General features: G+C 39.5%; 1 protein-coding gene across 2 annotated transcripts in view; it reads left to right on the forward strand.

The window, feature by feature from the left end:
- The first annotated feature begins 17,266 nt into the window (after positions 1-17,266).
- The window catches only part of LOC108713037 (plexin-A4), a 558,114-nt gene continuing 556,610 nt past the window's right edge, over positions 17,267-18,770 (forward strand). For both annotated transcript variants that reach the window (XM_041588448.1, XM_018255697.2), the window contains exon 1: positions 17,267-17,396. The gene's annotated coding sequence lies outside the window, so the exon portion shown is untranslated. The remainder of the gene's footprint in view (positions 17,397-18,770) is intronic.

Consider the following 18,770-nt stretch of genomic DNA (forward strand, 5'->3'; position numbering starts at 1 on the left):
GTAGACATTGTTTGCCCAGTTTTTTTGGTTGCAGCCACTGAAGCACAGAGGCCAGAAAAAATTAAACCAGTAGGGTTTGCACCCTAGTTTGTAACGGTGGCGGAGGGAGGAGGAGGACGCTAAAGGACAGCTGTGTGTGGAGTCATGAGGCTTGAAGAGAAGGACAGCTGCATAGAAGTCAGAACAAGTCTTCCGGCGTGCAGTAACCCTCCGAGATCCACCCCTCATTCATTTTAATAAAGGTCAGGTAATCGACACTTTTGTGACCTAGGCGAGTTCTCTTCTCAGTTACAATCCCTCCTGCTGCACTGAAGGTCCTTTCTGAGAGCACACTTGAGGCTGGGCAAGACAAGAGGTTCATGGCAAATTGTGACAGCTCTGGCCACAGATCAAGCCTGCGCACCCAGTAGTCCAGGGGTTCATCGCTCCTCAGAGTGTCGATATCTGCAGTTAATGCCAGGTAGTCCGCTACCTGCCGGTCGAGGCGTTCTTTGAGGGTGGATCCAGAAGGGTTGTGGCGCTGCCTTGGACAGAAAAACATTTGCATGTCTGACGTTACAGACTGGCCAAAGGGCTTTGTCCTTGCAGGTGTGCTCGTGGCAGGATTACTGGCACCTCTGCCCCTGGAATGTTGATGAGTTCCTGAAGTGACATCACCCTTAAAAGCATTGTACAACATGTTTTGCAGGCTGGTTTGTAAATGCCGCATCTTTTCGGACTTGTGGTATGTTGGTAACATTTCTGACACTTTATGCTTGTACCGAGGGTCTAGTAGCGTTGCGACCCAGTACAGGTCCTTCTCCTTAAGCCTCTTGATACGGGGGTCCTTCAACAGGCATGACAGCATGAAAGACCCCATTCTCACAAGGTTGGATGCAGAGCTATCCATCTCCGCTTCCTCATTATCAAGGACTGCATCATCCACGGTCTCCTCCCCCAGCCACGTACAAGACCAGGGGTCCCCAAAAGGTCACCACTAGCCCCCTGGGAAGCCTGCTCCTGTTGGTCCTCCTCCTCCTCCTCCACAAAGCCACCTTCCTCCTCTGACTCCACTTCTGGCACCTCTCCCTGCGTTGCAGCAGGTGCCTGGGTTCGTTCTGGTGATTCCGACCAGAAATCGTGCGCTTCCAGCTCCTCGTCACGCTGGTCTACAGCCTCATCTGTCACTCGTCGCACGGCACGCTCCAGGAAGAAAGCGAAGGGTATTAGGTCGCTGATGGTGCCTTCGGTGCGACTGACCATATTTGTCACCTCTTCAAAAGGTCGCATGAGCCTGCAGGCATCGCGCATAAGCACCCAGTAACGGGGGAAAAAAATCCCCAGCTGTGCAGATCCAGTCCTACCACCCAGTTCAAAAAGGTACTCGTTGACGGCCCTTTGTTGTTGCAGCAGACGTTCCAACATAAGGAGCGTTGAATTCCAGCGAGTCTGGCTGTCAGAAATCAAACGCCTGACTGGCATGTTGTAGCGCTGCTGAATGTCAGCAAGGCGTGCCATGGCTGTGTAGGAACGTCTGAAATGGGCCGACACCTTTCTGGACTGGGTGAGAACGTCCTGGAATCCTGGGTACTTGGAGACAAAACGTTGGACTATTAAATTTAACACATGTGCCATGCAGGGCACATGTGTTAAATTGCCTAGTCTCAACGCTGCCAACAGATTGCTTCCATTGTCACACACCACTTTTCCGATCTGCAGTTGGTGTGGGGTCAGCCACCGATCGGCCTGTGACTGCAGAGATGACAGGAGTACAGATCCGGTATGGTTTTTGCTTTCCAGGCACGTCATCCCCAAGACAGCGTGACAACGGCGTACCTGGCACGTCGAATAGCCTAGGGGGAGCTGGGGGTGCACAGGTGTGGAGGAGGAGAAGGAGGACCCAGCAGCAGAGTAAGAAGAAGAAGAAGACGAGGTAGAGAGCGATGGAGGAGTAGAGGTGGTGGCAGAACCGCGTGCAATCCGTGGCGGTGACACCAACTCCACTGTTGTTGTTGAGCTACCCATTCCCTGCTTCCCAGCCATTACCAAGTTCACCCAGTGGGCAGTGTAGGTGACATACCTGCCCTGACCATGCTTGGAGGACCATGCGTCAGTAGTCATATGGACCTTTGGCCCAACACTAAGTGACAGAGATGCGGTAACTTGGCTCTGCACATGTTGGTACAGGTGTGGTATTCCCTTTTAGAAAAAAAATTGCGGCTGGGTACCTTCCACTGCGGTGTCCCAATTGCTACAAATTTGCGGAAGGCCTCAGAGTCCACCAGCTGGTATGGTAAAAGCTGGCGGGCTAAGAGTGCAGACAAGCCAGCTGTCAGACGCCGGGCAAGGGGGTGACAGTCAGACATTGGCTTCTTACGCTCAAACATGGCCTTCACAGAAACTTGGCTGGTGGCAGATGACTGGGAATGGGAACAGGTGGTCAAGGTGGAAGGCGGAGTGGAGGGTGGTTCAGACGGGTCAAGGAGAGCAGAGGTAGAGCAGTAAGATGCTGGACCAGAAGGAGTGTGGCTTTTAGTTTGCCTGTTGCCTTTGAGGTGTTGCTCCCAAAGTGCTTTGTGCTTGCCGCTCATGTGCCTTCGCATAGAAGTTGTACCTATGTGGCTGTTGGGCTTACCAAGGCTCAGTTTCTGACTGCACTCATTGCAAATTACAATGCTTTTGTCAGAGGCACACACATTAAAAAATCCCACACTGCTGACTTTTTGGAAGTGTGCGATCTGGCGGTAACAGTAGAAGTTGGCGGAGTTGGCGGTATTGGCGGCAATGGCGGGTGCGTTGGCCGGCTGAACACAGGTGCCGATACATGTTGTTGCCCTACTGATCCCTGCGGGCTGTCCTCCCTGCTTCTTCTAAGTCTTATTCTCCTACTGCCTCTCTGACTCTCCGTCTCTCCATCTGAACTACCCTCCTCTTGCTCTCTTCTACTAGGCACCCACAAAACATCAATCTCCTCATCATCATTCTCCTCAGATGCATCAATTTCTTCTGACACATCACAGAAGGAAGCAGCAGCGGGGACCTCCTCCTCATCACTCATTATGTCCATCTCTATCGTGTTCTCTGCCAGAATTAAATCTGGTGTAAGGTCCTCATCTCCTTCATCTTCTTCTGGCAATAATGGTTGCGCATTACTCAGTTCAAGAAACTCATGGGAAAATAACTCCTCTGACCCCAGTGAAGAAGGGGCACCGGTGGTGGAGGAAGTGTTACGTGGGGTGGCCATAGCAGTGGAGGATGAGGAGGATGTTGTGGTAAAGTTAGAAACGGTAGAGGATGGGGTGTGCTGTGTAAGCCAGTCAACTACCTCTTCAGCATTTTGGGAGTTCAGGGTCATTGGCTTTTTAAAACTGGGCAATTTGCTAGGGCCACAGGATTGCATAGCAGCACGGCCCCTAGCACGGCCTCTGCGTGGCGGCCTGCCTTTGCCTGGCATTATTTTTAAAAAAACAACAACAACAACAAAAACTCAGTTGGTTTTTCTGGAAACGATAATACACACAGCTAGATGGCGGGTTGAAGAAAACACTGTGCAAATAATGCCTACAAAGTCAACGTATACACTACTACAGCGGTGGATACGGATTACGTAAAATATATGAATGCTGCTTGAAAAAAAGTAACTCAAGTGGTTTTTCTAGAGACGATAATATTATCAATATTTAGACAAAATGTGAACAAGGTCACACAGCTCGATGGCGGGTTGAAGAAAACAGTGTGCAAATAATGCCTACAAGGTCAACGTATACACTACTACAGCGGTGGATACGGATTACGTAAAATATATTATGGCTGCTTGAAAAAAGTGACTCCGGTGTTTTTTCTGGAGACGGTAATATTATGGATATTTAGACAGAATGTGAACAAGGTCACACAGCTCGATGGCGGGTTGAAGAAAACAGTGTGCAAATAATGCCTACAAGGCCAACGTATACACTACTACAGCGGTGGATACGGATTACGTAAAATATATGAATGCTGCTTGAAAAAAGTGACTCCGGTGTTTTTTCTGGAGACGGTAATATTATGGATATTTAGACAGAATGTGAACAAGGTCACACAGCTCGATGGCGGGTTGAAGAAAACAGTGTGCAAATAATGCCTACAAGGCCAACGTATACACTACTACAGCGGTGGATACGGATTACGTAAAATATATGAATGCTGCTTGAAAAAAGTGATTCCGGTGTTTTTTCTGGAGACGGTAATATTATGGATATTTAGACAGAATGTGAACAAGGTCACACAGCTCGATGGCGGGTTGAAGAAAACAGTGTGCAAATAATGCCTACAAGGCCAACGTATTCACTACTACAGCGGTGGATACGGATTACGTAAAATATATGAATGCTGCTTGAAAAAAGTGACTCCGGTGTTTTTTCTGGAGACGGTAATATTATGGATATTTAGACAGAATGGGAACAAGGTCACACAGCTCGATGGCGGGTTGAAGAAAACAGTGTGCAAATAATGCCTACAAGGCCAACGTATACACTACTACAGCGGTGGATACGGATTACGTAAAATATATGAATGCTGCTTGAAAAAAGTGACTCCGGTGTTTTTTCTGGAGACGGTAATATTATGGATATTTAGACAGAATGTGAACAAGGTCACACAGCTCGATGGCGGGTTGAAGAAAACAGTGTGCAAATAATGCCTACAAGGCCAACGTATACACTACTACAGCGGTGGATACGGATTACGTAAAATATATGAATGCTGCTTGAAAAAAGTGACTCCGGTGTTTTTTCTGGAGACGGTAATATTATGGATATTTAGACAGAATGGGAACAAGGTCACACAGCTCGATGGCGGGTTGAAGAAAACAGTGTGCAAATAATGCCTACAAGGCCAACGTATACACTACTACAGCGGTGGATACGGATTACGTAAAATATATTATGGCTGCTTGAAAAAAGTGACTCCGGTGTTTTTTCTGGAGACGGTAATATTATGGATATTTAGACAGAATGTGAACAAGGTCACACAGCTCGATGGCGGGTTGAAGAAAACAGTGTGCAAATAATGCCTACAGGGCAAATAATGCCTAAAAGGTCAACTTATACACTACTACAGCGGTAGTAAATAAAAAAAAGTAAAATAAAAAAAAAATGAATATTAAAAAAAAAAAATTAAAGTTGGTGCTGCTGAACTACTAGGAGCAGCAGATTAGCACACCAGTCCCACTCCCCAACACTGCTAGACTAATAGCACTGGGCTCTTATAGTAGTAGTAGTAGTAGTAGTAGTAGTAGTAGTAGTAAAACAACAAAAAAATAAATAAAAGCAGTCCTTACAAGGACTACTGTTATTGCAGCAGTCAGCAGATGAGATCAGAAGCAGGACAGCTGCCCACTGCAGCTACATACAGAGCACTGCAGTAGAAGGTAGATTACTAGCCAGCAAAGCTACCTAAGCTTAAATGTCCCTCAAACCCCTGCAGACTTCTGTCCCTCCAATAACAGAGCAGTATCAAAACGATTACTAGCCAGCAAACTTTCAACTGTCCCTGAAATCACTAACAGGCAGCAGCTCTCTCCCTACACTATCTCTTCAGCACACACAGGCAGAGTGAAAAAACGCTGCAGGGCTTCGGTTTTTATAGGGAAGGGGAGTGGTCCAGGGGAGAGCTTCCTGATTGGCTGCCATGTACCTGCTGGTCTGGGGTGAGAGGGCAAAAAAAAGCGCCAACAATGGCGAACCCAAAATGGCGAACGTCGCGCGACGTTCGCGAACTTCCGGCGAGCGCGAACACCCGATGTTCGCGCGAACAAGTTCGCCGGCGAACAGTTCGCGACATCTCTACATGGGATTCAGTGTCTAATGGATGTCTTATTATGTACTCCTATTACACATTATCTGTACTCCTAAATATCTTTTGAACCATACATGTACTGAAAAGTACTTCTCCACCCATAATTTAAGATGAACATTAGAAAAAAGTAACTGGGCTAATGTCCAATGTCTTCCAATGGGGCAGTAGGCTTCGGCTTCACAAATTAAGAACAAATTAAATAAAAAGATATTCTGATTCTGAAAAGTAAAACTCCCTTTACTATTATATTCGGTACATCACTCACCTTTTAGTGAAAAAAAAACCAGTTACAGTATGTCCTTTAAGTGCAGGATGAGAGAACTTTGCATACAATTTTTTAACCAAAATTGTGATTCAATTTACCTTAAATTTGTGACTCAAATAATCCAAACCCACACATATGTTGAATACATGCTTGGTTTATCTGTGGTTACTGCACATTAACCTGTTAAAGAACACTAATATTGTATGTTCTATTAACAGAATGTATGAGCAGCCAATATGTTTCATATTTCAATAATAATATTTCAAAATTTTTCAATAATATGTTGATATAAAGAATATCTCTGTTGGGGTAAATGTCGGGTTCAACAAAATATAAATTCTCCTTGCTGCATGGAAAAAGCCTTTCCTACACATGACACTAAATCACTGACACAATATGTGGCAATCATTCATAACTCACACTTGTTTTTCTTGCTTAGTTAGATTAGCTTCATTTCAGTGCAGCCTTAGGCAACAACTGGGTTACTTTTGTACAATCTATAACTAAAAAGCTAATTAAAAACGAATGGTTATTAGTAGAAACCACAAAGAAGACATCTATTTTTTGAATCCTGCAAATTAAATATTTATGCTCTAATAGTTTTACCACCATTTCAGCATTTATTTATTTGTTAAATTGTGGCTTTTCAGTCTGTCTACCTGCCCATGCATACAAATACATGTATAATAATAATAAATTACTTAAACACTGAGTAAATCCCTGTTAAGTATTTTACCCCTGTGCTGAAGATTTTGAATGCATTCTAATTATGACAGAGCCCTTTTGCAACACATCTACTGTGAAAACCTAAAGCACAAATTGTAAGAATGACTAAACACTGATCTGATGGGCCTTTTTTTCAAGGAGAAAACGATAAAGAAGAGAGAAATATCAGGGGAGATGTGTGGTGTGGAGTTAAGTACAGGGCTCCTATCTTGTCCTATGTCGATCAAGATTTCCATGTTTTTTTAAATTTTGTCTGTCATCCCCTCGAAAGATAAGGACTTCAGTTTGGTAATTCAGCAGCTATCTGGTTCCTAGGGTCTTTTTTTATCCCAGCAACCAGGCAGTGTTTTGAACAAGAGATAGGAATATTAATAGGAGTGGGTCTGTATAGAAATATAAGCAATACAAAGTAACAATAGCAATAAAATTTTAGTTTTTGCTACTGGGGTCAGTGGCTCCTGGATGAAAGCGGGATAGAGTCAGAAGACAAAAGCAAAACTGTAATTCAAAAAAGATAGAAAATAAATAATGAAAACAAACTGCAAAGTTGCTTGAAATAGACCATTCTACAGCATACTAAAAGTTAACTAATACTAAAAGTTTAAGTAAGTAGCCAGCTATGCCGTGATGCCACTTTAAAAGTTATGAATTTGAGGACAATGCTATATCATGTCAGCTCCTTCAGCTTGGCATCTATGGAAGGTATCCATGCCCCTCTTTAATAGCTCAACATATACAGAAACTTTCATATACAGACTTTTTCTGTATCTGTAACACTGACTTTTATTTCCTAAAGACCGACTGGTTCAGTTGGTTTCAAAGTTTCCCCAAATATGACCATGCACTTTTAGGGTGCACAGCAGAATATATTCTAGGAAATGATCACACAACAGCAAGATATCTTCGAAAAAAAAACTTGAATCTAATTGATTTGAATTTGATTAGAATTCAATTTGAGTTTGCGGGTCAATCCCATTCAAATTTTTTGACAAATTTTGATTCGTCATTTTTTATTCAAAACTCAAGTTCCTGGGAGTTTATGGAACTTTATTGGAGTTTTTACAAACTCCCATGAACGCTAAGGGGCAGATTTATCAAGGGTCGAAGTTCAAAGTTAAAAAAACTTCGAACTTCGAATTCAAAAAGACCAACCGAATAGGTCGAAGGTTTTCGGGGTTGGAAGTGGTCCGTATTCAAATCATATGATCGAAGGAAAAGCGCCTTCAATCTATATCGATTTTTTTTTTAACTTCCCAAACTCCCCCAATTGCCTCCATACTGGTTCTGAGGTCCCCCATAGGCTAAAACAGAACTTCGGCAGCTTTTCGGTGCGAATGGTTGAAGTCGAATTTTTTTCAACTTCGAATTGAAGTTGGACTATTCGATGGTCGAAGTACCAAAAAATTACTTTGAAATTCGAAGTTTTTTACTTCTGAAATTCACTTCGACCTTTGATAAATCTGCCCTTACGAGTTCTCTCTTAGAGTTAGTGATTATTGTACAGCGTTATGCTACTAGGATCAGATTTATTTGTTAATTGGATAGCAATTTCAATAAACGGAAGATATCACTTTTAAAAGTGAAAGTGACACAGAGTGACTTGTTACCATTTCCTATAGGCCAACTATATATATATTGTCATGTTGTAATAATACTATGTAGTTCTGGGGTAGGACATCTACTAATAGGACATGAGGAATCAATGGTGTTCTTGTCTGTACAGAAGTGATAATCAGAACAAATGGCTCAATAGAGATTACTGCTGGCTTTGTCAGTTATTTCACAAATGGATTGACTTCTCATTTTAGGCTAGGACTTAATAGAAAAACCAAGTATTGAGTGACAGTCAATAGAGAAAACAAAGTCAATGACCATCTGGAAAGCTGCCTGATTGTTAAAATGCAGAAGGAATGGTGGATTGGAAAGCAATGGCAGGAAGGTGACCAGACATCAAACTTGATCTTTTCCCTTAAATTAAATGAGATATTGAACAAAATATTCTGGCTGAATTAATTTACTGCTATATTCTTTTTACTTTTGGTCATACTTTTTATTCTGCAGGTAGCACTATTTTATATGTGATGCCTTGTTTTCAAAAGCACAAATGACTATTAATATTTTTTAATATCAATACATGAAACAAAAACAATATTTTGCAGTTTGATTTTCCAAAATATTCACTATTTTATTTGTAGTATATAAATTATTTTATTTTAGAGTAATGTGAATTTTTTTTAAACTCTAACAAATTCGATTTTATTCACAATTCAAATGGTGTGTTATTTCTGCAAAAATGTGAACATTCGAATTAAGTTTTCCTCTGAAAAAAAAAAGACTTTTGCGTGTCAATTTTTTTTCTTTGATTGGAGTCTATGGGGTGTCTATGGGGTGTCATTTTCCCAGCGAAAAATAGTTCAAGGGACCTGTGCCATTGACTTCTATGTTAACTCAGCAGGGTGGAGAATAGTCAAATTTTTAAAGGGTCTGACAATCGAATTTGAATTTGAATTCGAGCTGGGGAATTTATAACTCAAAATGATGAGTTTTTACCAAAAATACCAAAGAATTTGAACCTTAGTAAATCTGACCCCATTTCTCTCCTTACCAATGGACCATCCTTTAAAATTGCCCAAAGTTACAAGTAAAAGGTGACTAAAGGTGACTAGCATAACCCAAGGCCAGAAACAACTACTAAATAATGATGAGATCTCATCTGCATAAATTCCCTTCAACAAGGATGTAGTGCTGTATATGGGCCATTCAGCTAGTTCTTTGGAGAATGGTTAAGAGAACATTAATTGAGTCTATGGTGTTTGTTCTGATGCATCTGCAGTGTCAAAGGTGTGGAATATATTTATATACAGTAGATATTACTGAATTAATTTGCATTTACATAGTACATAATCCATGGGCTGCATCATTACAATATCTGAAAGGATGTGGATAAGGTGTGATCCTGCATGAAAATGTTGCGTTTGGAGTATCATAGAAGGCTAGTGATCATAGTGTTACAGGTTTTGCTTTAATTTCTGCTGCACTGGGTATTTTGTGGTGGGCAATTCTTTAATATTGTCTTTGTATTGCTGGATATTGTTTGTTGTATGAAGCTTGTATTTAATAAATGACCATAGTGAATTAGATAAACCAAATTTGTCCCAAAATTATTTCTCAAAAACCAAAAAAGGAGTCCTGCAAATATCCATCACCTTACGCATTTCGGGAGTCAATCCGTTAATCATGGGCTATGATTAAGAGATTGACTCCCGAAAGGCGTAAGGCAATGGATATCTGCAGGACTCTGCAATACATCTGCTTTTTTTCCAGAGTGCTGTCCTTTTTTGGTTTTTGAAAGTGTGCAGACAGTGGGGACGCTGTGGGCTCACATAGGAGAGCAGCTACGGGAGTGTGAGTTTTTTGAACGGTAACGTTTGTTTTTACCTTAGAGTTTTATGCCCTTTAAAATAGCACTACTGTGTGCCTTTATACTGTATGTCATGGAACTCCTTGGTGACTTCTGTTATCCTCGTATTTTACAATAGGGGATATATTTTTACTATATTAGGTAATTCACTATAACAGGTAATTAGAGGGCCATAGAATCCCAAATGTCATCAGGGAGTCCAGAGGCCCTAAAGGCCCCCATACATAGGCAGATATAAGCTGCAACAGAATAAGTTGGCAGTTTATTGGCAGTGTATGGGGTCCTCCAACAGGCTTCTCTGATCAATATTTGGCAAAAAGTCAGGCAGATGTCACTTGAGAATTGTACATCCTCCAATTGTGCCGGATTCCTGATATTCTTGGTCAGCGCCTGACAGCGGTCTGTGGTTTTGGTTTGTATGTAATAGCCGGCGAGGAGTGACCGGCATATCACGAGAGCTGCGATCAAGCAGGAAGGCACTTTGGTCCCGGTGAGCTCCGCCATTGACGCTCCGTGAGTAAAGCTTTAGATGTCACTTGGTCAGGGTTAAAAAATCCCATCAGATTGGGAACTGCATCGTCATGGATGCAGTTCTTGATCCGACCTCCTGTATTCATTGTGATGTGATTGTTGGGCCTTAGGGATCAGCCCAATATCGCCCATCTCAAGGTGGGTCACACCTTGGCTTGGATCTGAAGGACACAAACGTGTTACTAAATTAAAACTTTTTTGGATCATCACTTATGAGTGACATCGACCTATGAGTAAGTGCCCCAACAGGCACAAAACGCGTTAGGCCATGTCCTAAATATGTCTTAATAAGTTTTTTGTATTTTTTTACTTGTTGCTTGATCAATTTTTGGAAGAACTCACATTCTTGGCTTTCTTCTCATCACTAACTCAGGCTCAACTTAGTTGTCTAAATAGTCAACCTGTTATAGGGACTATCTAGGATGGCGTAGGATTAGCATACATTATAAATGGCATGAAAACATAATTAGTGTTCAGGTTCCACCAACAGTTTGAAAGTTTATTCACACAACCTATCATACATCATGCAAATATTATCAAAGTATATTTGATCAGTTATAAATCCCTAGTATCTAATTCAGTACTCCAAGGAAAACAATGTACAACTGCCACCCACAGTACCAGAACTGTAGGTCACAGTTAAGATGGAATTCAAGCTAATTCACACCTTTTGTGTTGTACCTTTCATGTATCATTTTGTCAATGTGTAAATGCCAATTTTATATTATAACTGCTTTTAATACATACTACACACTATTATGCTATTTTGGTTGTTTCCCTACATTGGTGTGAAGAATCTAGTTCTAAGAGGAAAATACACACTAGCTTGAGTGGCTTTCTTTGTACAGTACTGTATATTCTCACATCCATGGTCCATGGTGATCGGTTTATCATTATATCAATCTGGCAGGTTTGAACATTTTCTTCAGTATGACTTTAACCATCAATCCTATCTGTCTGTGTATTGTCAGTCAAAAAAAATCAGAAAGCAAATGAAGTTAACTCGCTGCATATTCTTGAGATGTTGTTTTATGTGTGGGTAATCAAACAATCAGTCTTACTGCAGCATGATCTGATCTGGAATTGGTACTGTTCATAATTTGATAATTCTGATTTTGTCTTCTACTCCCATCAAATGCTATGGTTCAATCCTTCTTTACCTCATTTTACTTGATTAAGCCAGTATGAGAAGCTACTTTTTAATGTAATTCAGTAAAAAATAAAATACTTTCATAATTTTTTGTGTAAATTATGACATTGGCATCCATGTTCTGCATTTGGCTGTAAAATCTGGAAAGAGCTCAATTTGAGTAAATCTCCCATCTGAGAAACAGCAGGAATAATTTACAATATATGCTATCAGATTAGGGTAATTTTTTAATATATATTTGTGAATATACCCTGGCACCTTTTATTTCTGTTTTTTAATCCAAGAGCCCCTTTAGCAATCCTGTTAGATGTAAAGTACAGTATCTTACGTACTAGAGTCACTCTGACTATCTTCCAGCTACCTGGCTCTCATCCTGATTTTCGAAAAATATCATATAGTGAAGCTAGCAAGTCTGCAAATTTGTGTCTAAATTAAGTTTGGAACTCTTCATTGTATACCATCTGTTTCCAGTGACTAGTGTTTGCTATATCTATTAGCTTGTAGCCTGAACACTTTCCCCCAAAACCTTCAAGTCATAATTCATCCCAGTATTCCGTGTGGATTAAACATTTATATTTATATATACACACACACACAAATTTGATTTTTTAATTGACAAAAAGATTGACCAAACTAGAATCCATGATTTGACCTTATTATTATTAAGCTTGATTTAATTGGTTTGGGTAAAAGCGAAAACCTGAATCGTAAGATTTTTTCTGAGTTTTTTCCCCAATCGCACGGTTTTTTTTTGCGCTTTTTCGGATTTCTGCCAGAAAAGGTTGGATTTTCGGGCTAATTTCAGTGCAGACCACAGTAAATTCAAAATAGGATAGGGACCTCTGCCATTGACTTATACACAACTTCGGCAGGTCTGAGATGGCAGATTTTCGAATTCAGGCTTTTTGCTGCTTCGGGCATTAATAAATCTCGAAAAATTTCAGTTTTAAAAAAAAAAACCTGAAACAATTTAGTTTTGCCCCAAAAAGCCCAGCCAGAGTTTAGTAAATAACTCCCTTAGATACACATTGTATATGGACACACAGTTTGTATGTTATTTATATTTATACTGTTACTTAAATTATATAGAACACAGAGATTAAAATGGGACCACTCAAAACTGCTGATGTAGGTATCTTGGGAAGTTGAGCACCACTATACACAACGTGAAACAGAAGAACTAATAATTATCTTATGTGCTAATTACAAAGAAAACAGGACGTTAGTCATAGCAGGTTAAGTACTATCTATAACAGTTGTATTACAGTTGTAAGCTGATTTTTTTCAGTATATGAGTCACATATAATAAGGCTTTCTGTGTATTTTAGGGAATATGGCATGTGTGTGTATTTTCAAGCACTGCAAACTCAGTTATATAAAAAAGAAACAGAAAATAACAGTTTATACTTTTTGGTTTAAGCACTGTGTGGGTTTTATTCCGTTTAATCCTGATTAGAACTGATTTTGTAATAGGTGGTAGTCCCTTGACATTATCGACTTTTGCATTAACACGCTTTGGTGTCAATCAGAAGAGATGGATTGAAAGTTCCCCGCTCCCAATTGCATTACACTGGCCATCAAATGATTTAGATTATTTTTGTCCGGTTTAGCCAAAAAGAAATGTAGATCAATTATTTTATTATATATCTATTTGTTGAAATCAGAGTACACTTCACCTTGCCTGTCTCCCTGTGTTGGCTCACTGGTAGAACACCTTGTCTGTTCAGTGTCATTAATCTAAATGCTGAAAGCCAAGCAATGTCCCTAGCCGGCATCTATCCTAACTCCTTGTCTATTAAACCACTATTGCATTTCATGGTACATTGCCATCCAGCTAAATCTCTGGGATTTTTACAATCAACCTCTGCCCATGTCTTCCAGGAAACATGTGGAGTATATATTCTTGAACAGAGCAATGGGAAATCTAACATACTGAGTGAATAAAGGAATCACCAGAGATTGTAGTGAGGCCATTCACAATAATTCAGTCACATTATATTAGCAACATTAATTATATTCATTACAGGGTTGTAATATGAAGCCAATAAGTTGTTATAAACACAGAAGCATTGTTGATGCATAGATTTCAGTACAGGAGGTGCTGGAACTAGAGTACTTCACATATTTTGGTATTTTATGAAGGGGATTCAGTTCTTTATTACTGATATAAAAATGTACACATTTATTGTAATTTATGGATTTAAATCATGTTATTTATGCCCAGTCCAGTTTGAAATTCTGTAGCCAAATTAAAGTAGAGCTTGTAAATAATAATAATAATAATATAGCTATGGGGCCTGTTATCCAGAATGCTCATGGACCTGGGATTTGCTGGATAAGGGATCTTTCTGTAATTTGGATCTTTGTAGTTTAAGTTCACTAAAAAATAATTTAAACATCAATTAAGCCCAAATAGGATTGTTTTGCCTCCAATAATGATTCATTATATCTTAGTTGGGATCAAGTACAAGATATTGTTTTATTATTACAGAGAAAAAGGAAATAATTTGAAAAAAATGTTTAGATGTATTTGTTAACAACGGGTGTCTGGATAACATATCCTATACCTGTTATAATAATATATATAGTACTGTATTTTTTTTCTGCTGTACTAGGAGAGACTTCCATTTTGTAACTTTTCAGAATTTGCCAAACTGTATCCCTTGTCAGTAACCGTTTAGTAAGGATTGAATATAAACAGGATAAAAATAGATATATACTTGGTGGTATTGTCATTTGTTATACAGTAATACAAGTCAGAATGGTAGAATGCTCACAGATAGATCACAATGTTAATATTCATGCAAAATTAAGCAGGTCTAGGTGGTCTAGAACCAATATTAGGTGCAAAAATTTTCAATAAATAAATAAATGCCTAAACTGATTCAATGTGCTTCTATGTTATAAGATTTAGCAAGTTGCTTCTCAATTTGTATGCAAACAATTCTTATACAGTATGGATGTGACTATTATGTGAACACCAAATTTGAAGAAAAAGTAGACCCCCATAATATGTCACTCTATGGCTGTCTTACAACACTAGCAGATAGGCAGGCCATACCTCTGAAATCTAATCTTCCTGCATTTATGTTTTTATGTGGTTCTATTCTGAATATCAGGATATCAGTGGCTTCTCCTCCTCCACTTTTTAGTTTTGGTTGGTGATTGGAACATGCACTTGCAAATGTGCATTGTCTTACCCAGCATGTCCCTGCTCTACCATTACTGGAAGTGAAGTCTAATGTTGTGGCCTGGGACACTGTAGCTGGCATGGGCTTGGAAGGGGAATTAAAAAAAAAGGATTATGTTTTCTACAAAATAACTCTAATGGTTGGGGGAAGATCAGTTCAGTTTGCTTTTCTTCTCATTGACATTAACATGCATCTAACTTTAATAACCCATATTTCCAAGTACATTTTATTTTTTACTAATCATTTTTGAGAGTTACCTGTAAATGATTTATTAGTGTGCTTCCTCAGCTTAACCAGTTTTTTTTTTAATTTAAATCACTGACTTGTGCTGTATTCAGCCAATTAAAAAACTCAGTGACTAACAGCATGGGTACGTTGGCAGCAGCTGTAGGAACTCACAGATATCACTAAGTGTAAGTATAAAGACTATTTGTGAAGAAGGATTTCTAGGTTTCAATTTAAGTCCTATATACTTCAGAAGCCAAAGGCTCAGTGGCTCACTAGGTGGCAATGTACAAACTCCCATTTTTTTGTATTTTTACTCATAGTCAGTTACCTAGGTGCATCTGAGTAAGAATGCTTAAGTTTAATAGATATGTTATAATGGTAACACGTACTCTTTGAGCTAATAATAACCAATTTAGATAAAAGGAGGATTGTTTTTAGCATAGCTAAATGGTAATGAATGTAAAATCACTGAGGGGTTTCAATGTGTGCAAAGTACATATTATCATTATTATTAACATGTGTTTTAAAGCCCCAAAATATTTCTACTGTAAAATAAATGTGTATATACAAAGAACATACAGAATTACATACATAGCAAACCAGTAACCGATACAAAAGGTGAGGATGGCCCTGTGCAAAAGAGCATAGGGATTGAGACACAAGGTGTGGGAGTGGACAAGATCAGAAATAAGTAGGCGAGAGATGTAGCATATGGTATTACATTTGGTAGCTATACAGAGTGAGGGTAGGCTTCTCTAAATAAGTGTGTTTTAAGAGATCTTTTGAAAGCAGAAAGGTTGGGAGAAAGTCGGACAGACCGTGGGAGAGAATTCCAGAGGAGGGGTGCAGCCCTTGCAAAGTCTTGAATATGATGAGGTAATGAGAGAAGAGTTGAGTAGCAGGTCAGTAGAGGAGCATAGAAAGTGGTTGGGTGAGTATCTAGAGATGAGTTTAGAGATGTAGGGTGGGGCAAAGTTATGAACTGCTTTGAATGTCAAGGTCATTAGTTTGAATTTTATGCTGAAAGGTAGCGGAATCCAGTGCAGGGATTGACAGAGTGGCATGGCAGAGGAGGGGCGGTTGCTGAGGTGTATGAGGCTAGTGACATTGTTAATTATTAACTGGAGAGGTGACAATCTCCGGCAGGGACAGTAGTCTAGACATGATATGATAAGAGAGTGAGTAAGAAAGTTGGCGGCATCTTGGGTGATAAATTATTCTATTTTGGATATGTTCCTTAGATGAAAGTGGCATGATTTAATAAGGGACTGGATATCTAGGATAACTCCAAGGTGCTGGTGATAGTTGAATTTTTAACTATGATAGATACTTCTGGGATGCAAATAGCCATACACTATTACCCACAATGCAGAGTTTCAAGAAAGTTGCTTGTGGTTGGTTTCAGAGTGGGGATGGTGTCACTTCTGATGCACCAGTTTGTTCAGTAATGGCAGTAGTGCCTGATAAACTTGGCATAAGTCAGTTGCATCAATGGATACAACCCTTTAGGGGAACACTGGAATTATGGCTATGTCTCCCTAATGTGATACACTGGATAATAGATCCATTATGTCACAGAAAAGGATTAAAGCCACAAGACACACTCTCTCACATGCAGGTGTTTAAAGATGCATCTATTGAAATCCATGATGGTGTATCAAAATGCAACACTGTTAAACATATCAGCTTTTTAGAGTTCAATATCTAGCTATTTATTTTGATTCATTGTGAAACAGCTTGTTGTGGTTTATGTTTTTCCCAAATTCCTGTTACATGTGTCGTAAGTTCAGCAAATGTCAGTTTTGCAATGGGTAAAAATAAACAGTGTTTTATATTCCTGTTGTTCAGCTTAAGTAAAAGTCGGTTTACAGAGTCCCTGGAGTTAATGGAAAAGACTAGGTGAGCGCTCCATTCCAGTAGGCCGCTCCAGGTGAATTGGGTTCCCAATGATGATTAGGCTGCAGCTGTGCAGGGGTTGGTTCTCAAAAAAGGAGCAGAGGTTTTTCCATTGTGGGAGAGAAAATCTTGGAGAAAGTATGAGCTGCCATGTCTGTGTGATCCTACAACCATGTAAGTGTTATTTATTTTTGTGCTTGGCTTGTAAGGGTTGGGGCACAAGGCCCTTGTCCCATGTTAGTGAGTGAGAAACATCTGTGTTTTAGCTAGAGCCAGACAGGCTTAGGATTCTATATTTTCTTTTTGGAAAAAAAAAAAAAAAGTTTTAAAAACTGGCTTTGAGCCTGTTATATACAGCACTCGGTCAATTCTGCTTCTGATTTGGGTGTCTGCAACAGTGTTCAAAGGTCCACCCCCAGAAAACAACAATCTTGCTACCTGCAAATGCTACAGAGTGCTTATAGTATAGTACAGTACAGTACAGTATAGTATAGTATAGTATAGTATAGTATGAAAGAGGTTTGTCTTTGATACAGAGCGTATATGAATGCGGCTGTGCTAAAATGCATATTGGAATGCTGGTGGTTATAAACACGAAGAATATAACAGAATGAACTGATGTATTCATTAGCTGTGCTCAAATCTGCTTCTCCAATGTGTGCAAAAAGCACAAAGGAAACCCTATGTGTCAGGGCACACATTTGCTTTGTACTAGACAATAAACTGGCCATATTGAAGCTTACAAAGCTGACTTATGACCCTACATTGAGAAACTATCATTTGTCTTCTATACTGCATACCTGCCATCCAATGCATAAAACATCTTCTATGAATTCACTGCTTTGCACACTCCTGTCATGTGCTTAAATCTTTGCCGCACAAGATTTTTGCATTTATTTTAAGATAGCATTTATAAGATATTTACATATAGTAGTTGAGGGACCCCTGAACAAAAGGACATCTAGAATATACTCTTCCAAAATAAGGAAATAACTTAGTTATAATGTCCTTTGGACCATGTATAACCTGACTATCAAAACCCTTTCAACATCAACAAGCCAATATAAGTTGCAAGGGTACAATAAGCTACTTAATTCCATTATCCAATACTAGAGAGCAAATGCACAGAGCCTTTCTTTGCAACTAAGCACTGAAGACCTCAGTAGTTGTAATCAATATCACCCCCACCCCAACATCACACAGATTGTAAGGTAACGACTACTGAAGACATCAATACTAGCCCCCCAAAAATCTATTTGGTTTGTATTTACAAAGATGGGGCAAAAATATTATGGTTAAAAAAGGAATAAAAAATGGGGTAACATAAAATACATATATTACTCCATCATATTATTTACACGTGAATTAAAATATTGAATCATAATCAAAGGAATAATCCATTACAATGAGCTTTTTTTCATACCTACTCAGACCTGATATAAGCAATTAAATTCATCAAGATGTACACAAAATAACCTTATATAGCTTTATGAATAAATTATTTTTTTACATTGTGTACCACGGCTTGATGCTCCCCCCCCCATCTTT

Source organism: Xenopus laevis, chromosome 3S, assembly GCF_017654675.1.
Source record: "Xenopus laevis strain J_2021 chromosome 3S, Xenopus_laevis_v10.1, whole genome shotgun sequence".
Lineage (NCBI taxonomy): Eukaryota > Metazoa > Chordata > Amphibia > Anura > Pipidae > Xenopus > Xenopus laevis.